The following is a 16456-nucleotide window of genomic DNA, read 5'->3' on the forward strand; positions in this document are numbered from 1 at the left end:
CACACACACACACACACACACACACACACACACACACACACACACACGTTCGAGAGACAGAGAGAGAGAGAGAGAGCGTGCACAGTCAAAGGTAGTGGCAGATTTTTCCTTGATTACTTGGCTGAATGGTGTCAGCAAAGAAAAAACAGATGTCGGAGGCACAGCTCCTAAAGGCCAAACAGGCCAAATTAAAGGAAAATGAAAAGATGTCCAGGCTAATACACTCATTCTTCAGACAAACTCATATTTCCTATCAAGGTTTGAAAAAAAAAAAAAGTCAGTCCTATAACAGAAATATTAAGGTGTGTTTATGGTCTGCCAGATGATTGGAGCATAATAAATGTAATTTTGTAAGCTTGTAAAATATCTTGACATTGCCTTACAAAACCCACAATAAACCATTTGGTTAGATTGTTTCATTTCAATTTCTATACCCTTATTAAACTTATATACAGAAAATATAGCAATGAAAAATGAGAAAGAAATTTGCTGATTGTGAGCAGCAATGGAAATGATTGAGAATGGCATGCTTTTTTAAATCTGTAGTAGGCAACAGTAAATTTGAAATGCAGTGTCTCTCTCTTTAAATTTTACTGGGAGCCAGATTCTGATCTGAGATGCAGGCAGAGTGCCTGTTGACTTCAATGGGACCTGCACATTCATATGCAAGGGAACAGAATTTGGTCCAAGTATGTTAGTTAAGAGTCTCTGAACTTAACAAGTTGTGTCGACGTTCCAGAAAAGAAAAGGCCTGCAGTACAGATAAACCTCTGTTGATTCCTGGTGAAGTGATCCCTACTGCAGTTATTGGGCAAGTCCTAACACTCAGCCTGCTAGTGTTTCCCTGAAGCATGACATGCACCTACAGAATAATGAAGACATTGAACTTTTTGATTGACAGAACCTCAATGATGCACAGAAAAGAACAAGTATTGCAACATAGTGGCAACCCCCTTGGATTGAAATTTCCCTCTCATCTGCAGGGTGAGAAGGATGCCAGAATTATAAACATTTTAATAAATAGCTACTGCAAGTTTACAAACATGCCAGATGTCCTAGGAGATTAACTGCTTGAACTTGAATACTTAGTCTCAAGAGTTTCAGTAATATGTAATCTTGGTAACATCTCAGACATTAAAGTCAGAGGCTGGAGTAGTAACTGGCTGCACCTTTCTCCCATGCAGGGTTTTTGGCCAGCTGATCCATGCAGATCAGAAACCATGACACCATTCTTATGGCAGACCCCTCCTTGATTTGTGGGTTGATCACAAAGCTTGGTTTCAGGGCCCACAGTGGTTGCAGAATCCCCTGAAGCACCTCCGACCTCCATACTCTATGAGGCAGAATCATGGTAGCCTTCTGTGGCCCCTCTGAGGCCAGGAGCTACAGGAGGGTTAAAACTACAATCAAGATAAAAGCACAAGTAGAAATGGAATAAATTACAGAGCTATAAAAGCACTGGATTCCGATGTTTACTTCATACCTTGAAAGACTGAGTCCAAAGCCTCTATACTGTCCACATATCTGTGTGATGATAAAAAGCATTCCTTTCAGAAAGTGGTAAATGAATTCAAGCATCTTCAACAATTTCTACAATGAATCTGTGGGGGGAAACCCTCAGGAGAGGAAAGTGATCAGGAACAGTCAGCATGGATTCACCAAGGGGAAGTCGTGCCTGACTAACCTAATTGCCTTCTATGATGAGATAACTGGCTCTGTGGATGAGGGGAAAGCAGTGGATGTGTTATTCCTTGACTTTAGCAAAGCTTTTGATACGGTCTCCCACAGTATTCTTGCTGCCAAGTTAAAGAAATATGGGCTGGATGAATGGACTGTAAGGTGGATAGAAAGCTGGCTAGATTGTCGGGCTCAACGGGTAGTGATCAATGGCTCCATGTCTAGTTGGCAGCCGGTTTCAAGCGGAGTGCCACAAGGGTCGGTCCTGGGGCCGGTTTTGTTTAATATCTTTATTAATGATCTAGAGGATGGTGTGGACTGCACTCTCAGCAAGTTTGCAGATGACACTAAACTAGGAGGCGTGGTAGATACACTAGAGGGTAGGGATCGGATACAGAGGGACCTAGACAAATTAGAGGATTGGGCCAAAAAAAACCTGATGAGGTTCAACAAGGATAAGTGCAGAGTCCTGCACTTAGGACGGAAGAATCCTATGCACTGTTACAGACTAGGGACCGAATGGCTAGGTAGCAGTTCTGCAGAAAAGGATCTAGGGGTCACAGTGGACGAGAAGCTGGATATGAGTCAACAGTGTGCTCTTGTTGCCAAGAAGGCTAACGGCATTTTGGGCTGTATAAGTAGGGGCATTGCCAGCAGATTGAGGAACGTGATCGTTCCCCTTTATTCGACATTGGTGAGGCGTCATCTGGAATACTGTGTCCAGTTTTGGGCCCCACACTACAAGAAGGATGTGGAAAAATTGGAAAGAGTCCAGCGGAGGGCAACAAAAATGATTAGGGGTCTGGAGCACATGACTTATGAGGAGAGGCTGAGGGAACTGGGATTGTTTAGTCTCCAGAAGAGAAGAATGAGGGGGGATTTGATAGCAGCCTTCAACTACCTGAAGGGGGGTTCCAAAGAGGATGGAGCTCGGCTGTTCTCAGTGGTGGCAGATGACAGAACAAGGAGCAATGGTCTCAAGTTGCAGTGGGGGAAGTCTAGGTTGGATATTAGGAAACACTATTTCACTAGGAGGGTGGTGAAGCACTGGAATGCGTTACCTGGGGAGGTGGTGGAATCTCCTTCCTTGGAGGTTTTTAAGGCCCGGCTTGACAAAGCCCTGGCTGGGATGATTTAGTTGGGAATTGGTCCTGCTTTGAGCAGGGGGTTGGACTAGATGACCTCTTGAGGTCCCTTCCAACCCTGATATTCTATGATTCTATGATTCTACTGTACTGCAGTGGTGAAAAGCACCAAACAGAAAGATCAAACTGATTATATTTCAACTAGTAGCTGAAAGCCTGTGCTACCACCTACGTGTTATTCGTATAAAAAAGCATGCACAGTATTATCGTGAGCAGTGTTACTATTTGTACATATTACCTAGAGTTTGTGCACAGTGCTACTCCCTGCCTGGAGGCACAATCACTTCTTTGTTACCCCACGTAGCTGTAACTACCACCTTCAGGTTCAGTAGCTGTCATGTTGATAGTCATCACAATTACATCTAGCAGTTTTTCCCCAAATTATTCCAAAGTGCATATAAACCAGTCCTCCCAAGCCCAGGCTTAAACACCCCCCTCGCAGCTCAGTTTTTACTTTATTTTCCACAGCTCTCTTCCTGGTAGGTATAACACTCAATGTCCTTTTTATTCCACACATGACCTTTTCAGCATCTGAAATCAAAATCTTTGTGTATCCAGTAATAACACTGTGCATTGTCCCACTCCTCCTATTTGTTAGACTTCCTCATTTTTGGATCCTGTAGCCAGCTATCAAAATTTTGCCATCCAATCAAAATCTCAATTATTCTTAAATAATCCCAGATGAAAAGGCCCATACATCCCCCACTTTTTCCAGTGTCCTGGATTTTTCAGTAAGCTTAATGCTGGTGAAAAGAGCCAAAATGAAGTCTTCGACCTACCAAACTGGTTCTGCATCGGCAATGGCAGTACTACCTGCCCCATACTGCAGGAAGGACCATCTCTAGTGGTGTGAAGGTTGTTGAATTTCCAATTAAATGCTGGCCTCTCTGTTGAGACCATAGAAAACGATGCCAATCAGCACCAATAATGCTGTGTACACATGTCCACAGGAGCTAGAGAGACCACCAACTCATTCCATACAGGCCACCAAACAACCACCAGAAAGTAATCAGTTTTGGATATGCTAACCTAGGTCCGATTTGGACTGGTGACCTAGCAATGAATGATCTACATCAATCTATGATATTATAGCTATGCTTTTCCAGTGTGCTCATCACAAGGATGCTTAGGTGTTAGTGCTAAACTGTTCAAACTTGCCACCTCAGTCCATGCTAGGACACCTGGATAAAAGTGGCCAGGTTTTCAAACATCTTGAGAACTTGCAGCTCCCAATAAAGTCAATAGGAAATATGGGTGCCTTTGAAAATCAGCCCACTTTTTATTAAGTGCCTAAATATTAACTGAGGTAGCTAACTTTAGGCATTTAGGTTTGAAAACTTTGGACCAGGTACTTATCACTGGATAGTATCGATCTTAATACTAGTCTTCTGGGCCAACCATTTGGATATCACATATCTAAAGAATCCAATAGACAATGCACTCTGAAGCAGGCAGCCAGAGAAGGAATGGAATTGTACCTTGAAAAGCTCAGAAGAAGGAAGCTGCTACAACTGGTTGGCTCTCTAACTTTATCAGTAAAGACAAGGGGCCTTTGAGTGGGGAGAGTCACTAAGTGCTTGTTCCGGGGGTTCCTGGAAGAGGAGGGTGACAGGAGCTATACACTTGTCAGAGGAGCAAACTGAAGAACTGGGAGGTTGTGGGGTTGGAGAGAATTTTAAATTATTTGAGTTCAGATATTAACTTGGAAGTTTTGGAATTTGAACAATGCTGTTAAGGTTTATCAGTCACTATCGTAACCATATCTGTGATTTGCCCCAGTCTCTCAAAAATGTAATTTATTATAGACTCTATAAACAAAATACAGATTTGACTGTGAAATTTAACAGATAGGTTTCCTAATTTTCCTATATTTTGAAAGGAAATCAGTATTTCTCCCTGGCTGAGATGAAGTTGGAACATCACAGCATACTCCAAGCCACAAGGAAGAAGCAGGAGGAGGATGGGGAGTAGTGCCCCCCCTCCCCAAGCCAAAATGAAAGAATTACTCCCATTAAAAGGACTTCTGTAGCAGAAGGGGTTTGAAGACAGCCTGGCTGTATTGTGCCAAGCTTAAGGTGATTTCATAAAGAAATATGCTTTCATCCACTATGCAGAGTGAAGGCACTTAACTTCGTCGCTTCAAGCTACCAGAGACCAAGGTGACATACATACACTCTTCTTCCTTCACACATTTTCTACTGATCTTATTGGGGGTCTTCAGGTGTTTCTGCTACCCATTGTACTGCTGCTGGCCCCACCCCAATGTACTAAACCACAGATGGGCAGAAAAGAAGGAAATTATTCAAGGGCCCCAAAAAGGCCTAAAGTACCACTCATATTTTTAAGTTGACTGAATTGGTTACCCACATGATCCTCACGATTCTAAAAAGTTGGTGTGCACATGTACGCACACATATATTTAGGAGTTGCATATAAAGGTAACTGATGGAGAACCTGGGAGTTGCCTTCTGGTAGGAGTCAACTTTTAGTGCATACAGTGTGTGTATTAAAAGTTGACTCCTACCATACCTTAAAATGAAATGGATGGCAAAACCCAAGTTCTCCATCAGTTACCTTTATAGGCAGCTCCTGAAAGCACTATATCTTTAAGGATATTTGACTACTTTCTAGAATGTGAATTGTTAGATAAGTAACTTTTGGGCATTATATAGTTATGTTTCAATTAGATTCCAGAACAGTGTGTCTATTTACCTTAATCATTCATGTTGAGGTTTTCAAGGTCTTTTGTCTTTGTGTTCCTATCATGTGAACTCATCAAGCATCAAAGTTTTTCAGCTTGTGCACTGATAACATTACAGCTGGCATAACACCATAAAACATTTTGGCAGCCAAACAAATAGCTTTACACGAGACCCAACATAATTGTGGGTTATTAAAAAATGTTTCCTGCACACTACTGGAATTCCCCTAATTAGCAGAGTATTTTCTAATCTGTCCAAAATGCATTGTACATTGTGCCAAAACTTCTACATGTTTTTACCCTCATTTGCCCAGTTTACTGGGGGTTTCTTGGTCGCACTTATAGAACTGGCTTCAGATCCACTATTAAAGCATGTAGAAGAATTGAGGCAGTTGAAATCTAAAAATGTATAGGAATTTTCTTCCATTGACTTCATATGGAGCAATACCAAGCCCAGAATCTTTCACTAAGCCAGAGGTGGCCTGGTGTCTTGTGGGCCAATTTCAACCCAGGGAGTTCAACAATACTGCGATTCTTATTTTTAATATGGAGGCTTGGACAGCATAGACTACAAGTCCCAGCATGCAATGCGCCATCTTGCTCCCAGAGTAAAGTCTCTTAGATAAAGGTGCATTGCATTCTGTTGTATTTCATTCTGGTATCTGTAGCCTCAATAGGCTGCACCTTCACAGTTAAGATGGCAACTGCTGTAACCTGCTGGATTTCATGCAAATTAGCTCCTGCCAGTTTACCAACATGGCCCTCAATTGGCAATCCCTGCACTAAATTAATAATGAGCAATACTCTCTTCTTTTTCCAAGCACTAGTGAAAAATATCCATCCCATAACCATTAACTCCCAATCCCTCCACTGCTGATATTGTAGAAAACTTCCAATTTATAATGATTTAGTGCAGTTACCCATTGTGCACTGTAAAATGTCCTTAGGGGGAAAAAAAAACAGGATCCTTTCTTTTCAGAAGCTGAGAAGTACTGAAGTAACTTCTCAAATGGTTTTACTCTGAAAATAAGCTAAATCTTAAAGACCAAAATAGAACTCATAATTTATATGACTTTAAAATAATGTTCGTGGCAATACATATTTACAGTGAAAATTACTTCCAACAGTGCATGTGCATGCAAAACTTTAGAAAGTAGAAAATACAATCCCTTATCTTCATAAATTATATACTATTATGAAATTTATTTTATTAGCGTCATCTTAATAAGTAACAGAAAGGTTGATTATGATAATTCAATAAACTTCAATGGGAGCTTTGCCTGAACAAAGACAGAATAAAAGCTGAAAGATTTGACCTTTTTTAGTTTGCTCGTCTTTTAGATAAGATTCTTTCACAAATAAAGTCTATGGCCCTGATTCATTCTTTCCTTTGACCTATCCTAGTCATTTACATCCATCAAAAATGATCATAAAACACCACCATTCTGATCTGGTAGCACTTTACATCCAGTTTGCACTGATGTAAATGAATGACCTTGATGCAGGAGTACTGCAAATCTAGAGGGCCAGATTCTATTAGTTACGTTGGTGCAACTCCAGAGTAATGCCACTGAATGAGTTATTTTAGATTTACTTTGGTGCAACAGTGTAAAATTTGCCCAATGGGTTGTTCAGTATAATCTTATAGGTTCATATCCTCTGCTGATGACAAGAATTGAGGTAGTTGAAATCTAAAAATGTATGGAGATCCACTGATGTACACCTGCTGAGTTTCTGGTCCATAATATATAAAGCCTAGAGCAGGGGTAGGCAACCTATGGCACATGCGCCGAAGGCGGCACGCGAGCTGATTTTCAGTGGCACTCACACTGCCCAGGTCCTGGCCACCGGTCCGGGGGGCTCTGCATTTTAATTTAATTTTAAATGAAGCTTCTTAAACATTTTAAAAACCTTATTTACTTTACATACAACAATAGTTTAGTTATATATTATAGACTTACAGAAAGAGACCTTCTAAAAACGTTAAAATGTATTATTGGCATGCAAAACCTTAAATTAGAGTGAATAAATGAAGCCTCGGCACACCACTTCTGAAAGGTTGCCGACCCCTGCCCTAGAGCATGCAATTTGCAGAAAAACCTGCAGGTAGGGAGAGGATTTCACAGAGGAAACCTCTGCAGGATCTCCTCACTAAGACCTTGTCTACACTACAGGTTACTTGGGTATAATTTACGTTGCTCAGGGGTGGGAATAATCCACCTCCCTAAGCGACGTAAGTTATACCAACCTAAGTGCTGGTGTAGACAGAGCTATGTCAATGGGAGAGCTTCTCCCATCAACATAGTTACCACCTCCCTGGGAGACAGGAGTTATTAAGCCAATGGGAGAGTTCTCTCCCCTCCCATCTGCTTAGAGTGTCTCCACCACAAGCGCTACAGTGGCGCAGCTACACTGTAAGTGCTGTAGTGTAGATGCAGTGGCAGATTACCGCACAGGCCAACGGGGCCTGTGCCCAGGGGCCCTGGCCAATTTGGGAACCCCCAGCAGGATCGCCATGACTCTGGTCCCGCCCCCTGCTCCTCCGCTCCCCACACCCAGGGTCCCTCTGCCCTGCTCCTCCTCTTCCCATTGAGGCCCCACCCCCTGGCCAGGCCAGAAGCCAGAGCCCAGCTGTGGTGGTGAACACACATTCCCCCACCACCCCGCACAGAGCTGGCCCAGCCTCTCACTGGAGCCCCTCTCTCCCCATGCCCGCCCCCATGCTTGGACTCAGTCCAAGCCATTCCCCGAGCCCTACTTCTCCCCCCCATGGGGCTAACCTGAGCCATGCCATTCGCCCCTCCCCCTCAGCCCATTTTTGGCAAAGGTGGGCATTTGTCCTGTTTGCTTTTGCCAACTGGTGATCATTTGGCAAGAGCAAACAGGACAAATGTCAAGTTTTGCCAAAAAACTTGGGACATCCAGGGCAGGACGTAAAAAGGGAACTGTCTCGGCCAAAATGGGTCATATGATCACCCCCTAGGCTATAATAAGAGCCACCCAGGGAGCATGGGCAGCTGCAGGGAGCCCCGGACCCTCCACCTGCCCTGGGAAGGGGACCGGGGAGCCCAAGAGCAGCCCCTGGCCCGTGTCCCTGCCCCCCAGGGAACGCTGACCAGGGCAGGTAGAGGGTCCAGGGCTCCACACAGCAGCCCAAGCTCCCTGCGCAGCTCTTACCACAGCTGGGGTTCTGTCCAGGCCATGGGGCAGAGCCTGGCGAAGGGGAGGAACCCCATGGTGGGATGGGGGGCCCAAATGTTCTTTGTGCCCAGGGCCCCCAATAAATCTTAATCCACCTCTATGTAGATGTAGCCTAAATTTCCTCCACATCATTCCATAATTCATTTCAATGGTATTCACAACCCTCTTTTGTTCGCTTCCCTTGAACAGTCATACCAGTAAATTTTTGTTTGCAAAAGTGTTCACGGAAAGAGAAAAGTCACAGCAATTCATGCAAATAGGGATTTGTGCCTGAAATATCGACCCAGCCATCTGAAAAGCTTTTTGTGATTTTCTGAGTCATCCAGTCTGGAAACAGAAATACAATACTATGTGACAGGTGAGCCGTCACACAAATACCGAATACCCAACATTTTACTTCTAGTGCAAGAGTAGTCCATAGACTGGAATGTATTTGAATAAATAATTTCAAATAATGACCAAATTTGTGGTCAAAGTCTATCCATGGATAATTCACGAACAGAAACAGGATAAATTTCAACTAATAAATTGTTCATTGCAAATAATCATCCAGCTTTAATTTTAGATGGAGATATTTTGAGAAAAAGAAGCATAACTCCTCAAAAGCAGAGAGACAGTCTATGAAAGTAAAGAGAAAAATAATTACTTACTCCATATATTACCATGCCCACAACACATTTTCTGTGAAATTTTTCAGAATATAATATATTGTGCAACCACAGATTATCTCATCTTTCTACATTAATTGCCATATTTTGAAACTGCAGACTACTTTTTGAATATGTTGGCCTACATTATTAACTTATGTAATGCAGAATCCAGTAGATTTTATCATAGATTTATAGCATCTATTATTGAGTATTATACCAGTCCACATATTAATATTTCAGGCTAAACACCCTATTACATTCTCTACAATATAACTTGTCATTGTTAATCTCTTACGCTGATGTTAAACATCTTCTTACTACCAAAGTCTAAGAACAACGTGGACTATATTTTCTGTGCTGCTGGGAAGAATGATTGAAGAGTGGATTGATTGAAAACCTTGATTTATCTCATCTAAGGTTTGTTATAATGTGTAGTGATTTATGTCCTGGAGCAGGCTCTTTGATTAGTTTACCATGGTCTAGAAAGGCTAAACATTATGGGCATTAAAATTTCAACACAAATGTTTTCTCTGCAGTAAGCACAATAGTGACATCTTGTGCCTATCAATACACATATGAACTGGAGTTCTGACATTTCTCAGTAGACACTTACCTCTAGAGCTTTGTGGTTTAATTGATCAATATATAATCTACTTTGATGCAATTTACACACCAAAACTACATTAAAATAACATTAAGGGCCTGCCTTAAGCCAACAGCAGTCAGGAAATGCAGAGTTAAGGCTAAAACTTCATTTTTAACCCATCCCTAGTTATTTTCAGCATCTCTAAGCAATGTGTGGTTTTGTGCTGCACTGCCAGGCTAGAGCAGGATTTCAGCATGTGCACTAATTTTCTTGGCTTTTCTTATAAGTCAGACCTTGTTGTTCTTTACAAAACGTAAACTTGTACGTGATTCCTTTGTAAATGTGTGAATTACTGGTGTGGGTGGGTTTGCATTACAGGTCCCCCTCTGTGCCAATCCACAGATGATATGTGTTGTTACAGCCCTCAACTACAGAGCCTTGGTGCTTTAACTCAAGCTGTAGCAACTCATGCTTTTAATTCTGAAGGTCCACAGTTTAATCCCAGATGAGTCAGCCAAGATAGTGTCCATCAAATGCACACGGAGAGCCTGTAAGGAGCTTCACTGCACCTTGCACCTCCTCCAGAACAGAGACACATCCGGTGGTGTCCTTGCCTCAGGAAATGCTTCCCTCCCATCTACCTCAAAGAGGTTCTGCACCTCAAAAAGCATGAATGTAGTTCCATCCTTCCTTCCATACTGGGCCCAATCACCCTCAGGATCAGCCAGCCCGTACTGGGTTTACAATGGCGCCGTGCCAATCTAACCCTGCTGTTTTTTAAACCACATGACAGAAGATCATTGCTGAATAGTGCCTTTTCTCCCAAATGATTCCAGGGCACTTTACAAACTCTATAGAAAATATTAACTTCACTCAGCAACACTGAAGGGCAGCCACCTCCGGGATGGAATGCAGAAACTGTATAATGGTACAGTAATGTTTATTTCAACTTAAAACAGGGAGTGAAGAAAATACCATATTGAAGTGAACTGAATTTAGGCAAGCCCAGTGTAGTTATCCAACTTGAGTTCAGCCAGGACACCTGATCTTATCACATTAATTCTTGTGAAAATCAGTATGGCATCTTTTATGGTAAGGATCTCAGTTTCACCAGATATTCAATACATAGCACATCCAGCAGCACAGCACAGCATCTCCATGCTGAGTCTTTGGGTCAGTAAGGGGAAAAAAAACACAGATACAAACAATGAAAGGCAATACATAGAATAGACAGATTAGATAGATACACAAACACACACAAGATAGATAAAGTGCCACGTGCTGAATTACCAAAATCCACTCTTGTGACAACCTAGACTTTCCTTGAACACTTTGCATTTTGATACACATCAAGCCTGATTAGCTTTATGTGTTCTGATGAGATCACAGCCCAAGTGGTATAGCTGCAGCCCATTCATCAAAGTGTATATACTGTTAGCGAAAGCTGTGTGTGTTATTCATGCAGTAAGCATATGCTTGCCTAATAAAAGGTCGTTTTCTTAAGCAACTTCCACCCCAGCCCACCAATGCACAGAAGAAAATTTCTTCATTTCCAACATCAGAGAGAAAAAAATCAAGAGCTGGAAAAACTGAATTTGACCATCATATGACCTTCATCTGATTTTTTTTAAAATCACTTGTGTGGTAGATAAGGAACATTTGATTTTATTTTCTTCCTGCATCGGTTTATATAAATATTTTTAATGCTACCTCCATTGTCATTTACATAAGATAAAAGCGCTGAAATCAAATTTTTGCCTGAGTATTTTTTTTTTCTATTTTTATGACTTAGACCTAATTGTAGGTCTGCATTGCAGTCTTCAAACTCTTCTGTACAAAGCATGCATAATTAGCAGACTTGTAAGATTCTGCTAATATCACAGTTAAGTGCCTTGAGCAAACACACTATTATAATTTTACACCAATTTGAAAATATCCATTTAAATATTAAATGAAGAGGAACTAATCAATAAAAACACAGTGTCTCCTGGGAAGTACACTGGAAAAGACAGCAATAATCTGCCATTAACATGCAAATAAAGACCCAGCAGGAAACAATGAGAGCACTGATTTCATTGTGATGTTTTAGAAAGAACATTTTGCTAAAATTTGGGCCAAATTCAACTCTAATTTAGATCAATGTAAACCCAGATTACTTCCATTTACCTCAGCGAGTGTAGACTTGGACCACTGAGTACTTACGGTGTCCAAACATTTAGAGATAATGCTGAACTGGGAAAGAGAAAAGAGAATGAGCTACAGTCCCTACAGTGTATGTCTAGGTGCTGTACAGATATTTTAAAATAGACAATCCCTAGCCTAAAGAGTTTAGAGTCTGAAAAGACAAGGATGGAGTAAACGGGTACAACATACAAGCAAAGTGGTCAAGGTGATGGGTTGGCCAACACCTTGATGGTTTCATTTTTAATTTTAGTTTTAGATTTTTTTATTATTATTTTGTCATATGTGCCATTTCCCCCCATAGTCCCTCTACTTAGCTGTTTTTAGTTAGCTAGTTTCCTGCAGATGTCAAGGTAGAAATGGGTCTTTAGGAAAGATTTTAAGGCAGAAAGGGTGCTGGACTTGCAGGCCAGCATTCTATACATAAGGAGAAGCATGGGGAAAACACAGATAGCTGTAGGAGAAATGACTAATGGTCATCAAGGTTGGCATTCCTTGAGAAGAGAGAAGGTGTCAACAAGGACAGATGAGTAGGGAGGGGTAGCACAGTAAGCCATGTTATTGCTTTTGTTCCCAGAATTAATTACTTATATATGTAATGCCTCATCCCACCTGGTCACCTCCTCTGGCACCTCTCTTCTTATGGGTTTGACAGACAGACTTGGGTTCTTTTGGGTCCTGCCTCCAGCCTCATCTGAGTGTTTTCTTTGTCTTGTTCTGATACACAATGACTTGGCAGTGCCTTCACCTCCTGAACTCCTTCCTGGCAAAAGTACTAGAGGTGCTGCTTTGGTGCTAACTACCATCTAAGTCTGACCCAGACATCTGATATATGTAGACTCTTAAGGAATAACACAAAGACATACAGTATATCTAGCCAGGTAATTGTATTAAATAAATGGTAAACATTAACTAACAATGCAAACACATAGTGTTTGGGTCGCTGGTGCCCAACCCCATGACTTATGCCAGAGGTCAATAAGACTTTAATGTCCTGTTGGTATGTGCACTATGTTGGTGTGATCCTTAACACCCCTGTATTCACACCCTCTACACTACTGTAATAATCATGGTACAAAATATGCCTTGTGAGGTATAATTTGAAAATTAATAACTCACTGACCAATAATATTATGATGAAATGTATGTAGCAACATTATATATAAAGTTACAAATCCCCCCGGATGACATTACTAGCATATGTTCAAGACCAAACAGTCTTTCCTAGGAAAAGGTGTTACAACAGATCTATCTAAACAAAGAAATGTGGGTTTACCTCAATTTACATATAAGCAGTAAACAGGGACGTCAAACTAACAAGGGGAGAAGATTTCAGCAAACAGAACGATTTGCATTTTAGCAAACACCAGCAGTGGAAAAAAACAACATGGAGCTTCCTTCACCACCAGACTCCATGTTGCCTTCCTCATAGATGAATAAACTTTACTTTGAGGGATAACCTTCAGAAGAATCCAGTTCAGAGGTTCATTAGACTGTAAAAGAAATGGGCAGAAAACCCCACGTTATCTCTTTCACCTAAGATAACAAAGGAACCAGCACTTTGGGCTTCTGGAGGAGATCCTGACTGAAGGTGAGGAATCAGCCATCTTGCTAGAAGTGTGCAGGTGAGAAAAGCCATCTTGAACAAAGCCTGTGCCTTGCTAGATTAAGTTTTAGACTTTTAGACGCATGTTTTCACTTTTATTTATTTGTAAACATTTCTAACGTTACAGGCTGGGGATTCACAAAGTAGCAGAAGCATTTTGGGGCATTCGGTTATAATACAAGCAATGACACAACCTCTCACTGGTCTGAATCGCACCCCAGAATGTGACAGTTGGGGTCCTGGCTGGCTGGTGAGAGTGATATATTCAGGAGTAGAAGAGAGCAAGTTATCCCACACAGTCAGCTTTAGAACACAGTCAGTGGACGGGTATCTTAAAAACAATGGACCCAATTACCTACACAAGGGTTGGTGCACTCACAAAACTCCATAATGTAGGTGATTCTCAAGTTCAGATCCTGCCTGCTTCCCTCAGCAATTGCAGGAGGGGTCCAATGATCTTGGTCAAGGTCCCTGCTATCCTAAGTTGATCATGTTGAATTTTTTTATTACCCAAATTATACAGATTCTGCCCCCGAGGTACCTCTCCTCATAGAGAGACTCAGGGAGCCGGCACAGACTAAATAAAAAATTAATTCTAAAAATTCTAAATCCACATTTTTATTCTATAAAACCCAACTGTAGATTAAAACTGGTAGGAACTCCTGATCTAGCAACAGGAAGTATTTTTTGTCCCAAAGTAACTGCTTTAGCTAGGGACCTACGGGATTAATCTAGTCCTAAATTAGAGCTACCATGAACATAGACAAACTTAGGAACATTGCTGCCAAGTACCCAGAGTTCAGTTTTCAGGCGTGGCCCTGCATGCAGGCATATGTCTCCCAAGCTCACCCCGTATTTAGCATAGGAAAATATGGTCACACTAATCAAATGGAAGTTTGCTTTCTAATTCACATGATTACTTATGATCCGTTTTTTCACTATTCACTCTGCCCTACCTTAGTGCTTGATTGCAACACTGCAGTCTGTCCAGTGTAAGGCCAGTGCATAGACACACTGCCCCTGGAGCAGCCCAGGAATGAGACTAGGGTGACCAGACAATAAGTTGCCTATATAAGACGAAGCCCTAATATTGGAACATCCAGTCACCCTAAATTAGACTGACTGCCGGAATCACAATTTCCTTCTCCCCACTGCTCCCAGTCAATAGATATTGCAACATTTGTTCCCTGAGGCACTGGCATGGCACAGCCTGCTTCCCTTGCTGCACTGTTACCCATGGTTACGCAGGATTGTCTTGCATGCCCTTAACCTCCTTGCATTACCATACTAGCTGGGACATGATTCAGCCCTTAACTATTATCCCTTACTGCACCACTTCAGATCTGACCTTGAGCAAAGGTAAATTTAAAGTGTATATCTGGGGCGGGGGGGGGACCTTCCTAGCATGAAGGTCTTTTAGAGTGAAATTATCTCCCTAGGGAAGTGATGGAATCCCATTCACCCAAGCCATTCAAACTGGAATGAACAAAAAATATATATATACATATATACTCTAGTGAACAAACTGGCAGGGGCAGGGACTAGATCATCTAATAGATCTTTTCCTTCTCTGGTTTCTATGATTCTGTGGTGAAAGAAAGATGTGGACTAAGTGAGTAAATGTTCTTTCAAACAGCTGGTGCTTTCCTGTTGCAATGATTTATTTTTAAAGGTGCCAATAGTTATCCTTAATGTCATGTTAAAAAGCCCATAGACAGTCATGTCTAATTCTCTGGAGCCAATAATGTGTCCCATATTAGGTGCAAAACCTTGAGCTGTTGGTTTATTTATTAATTCATGTGAGGAACACTTGCTGGCCCTGATTTTAAGAAACATTTGGCTTTCTGCCCTGCAGCTAGACAGCTCTGCCAGCCGGTGTGGAGAACAGTTGGAAACCAATCTGCCCCCTCTGGGGCACTAGCAGCAGGAAGCATAGAAACTACTAATGTGTTGGCCTCTGCATGGAGGTGCAAAGCAGGGAAAAGGTATGTTGTACCCTATTCCTCCCCACACTTGCACATCCTCCTGTATTATGCCTTTAAACATAACCATTGCAGATATATAACCTTTACACAACTGCCACCTTTGAGCCCAACTAACTTCACTGGACATACTGTGAATGCTCAGCACTTCTCAGGATCTGACTCCATGTCGCAGTGAAACATTTAAATTTAGGATGAAATATCGAATGCTGTTCCTATTTATACATTTTTTGTGACCACACTGATAAAATCACCTGATGAATCAGACAACAGGAGCACTGGCATTAGCCCACATTCTGATCTCATTCAAGCCAGCCTGCTGCCTGATTAATGAGTTGTGATATCATAGTCTGTGAGGATGAATACTTAAGTGGCAAGAAGAAGAACCACACTAGACTTTGTCAGGCTTTGTGTAAAAAACAAAGGAAGAAGAAAAGCTTTTATAGGACAAAGTTTTTCCAATAAAGATACAATCAATTATTCTCTTCTCCATGCTGCATAAGACCATTACAAAACTGCTTAAAACCATCAGTTATCATTGAAAACAGAGAGGACCAGGAAAATTCACTACATTTGGCAATCTGGGAATTTTGTATTTTGCTTACCGAAAAAAGAATGTTCAGTATTTCAGAAAGAGATGCATTTCAGAGCAACTGTAATGTTATGGGTTTGGTGAAGTGTCTTTGAGGCTGGTGGGCGTGGCACTGCTCTTCATTTAAGATAGCAG

Source organism: Terrapene carolina, unplaced genomic scaffold, assembly GCF_002925995.2.
Source record: "Terrapene carolina triunguis isolate 2854851 unplaced genomic scaffold, T_m_triunguis-2.0 Scaffold111, whole genome shotgun sequence".
In the NCBI taxonomy this organism is placed as follows: Eukaryota; Metazoa; Chordata; order Testudines; family Emydidae; genus Terrapene; species Terrapene triunguis.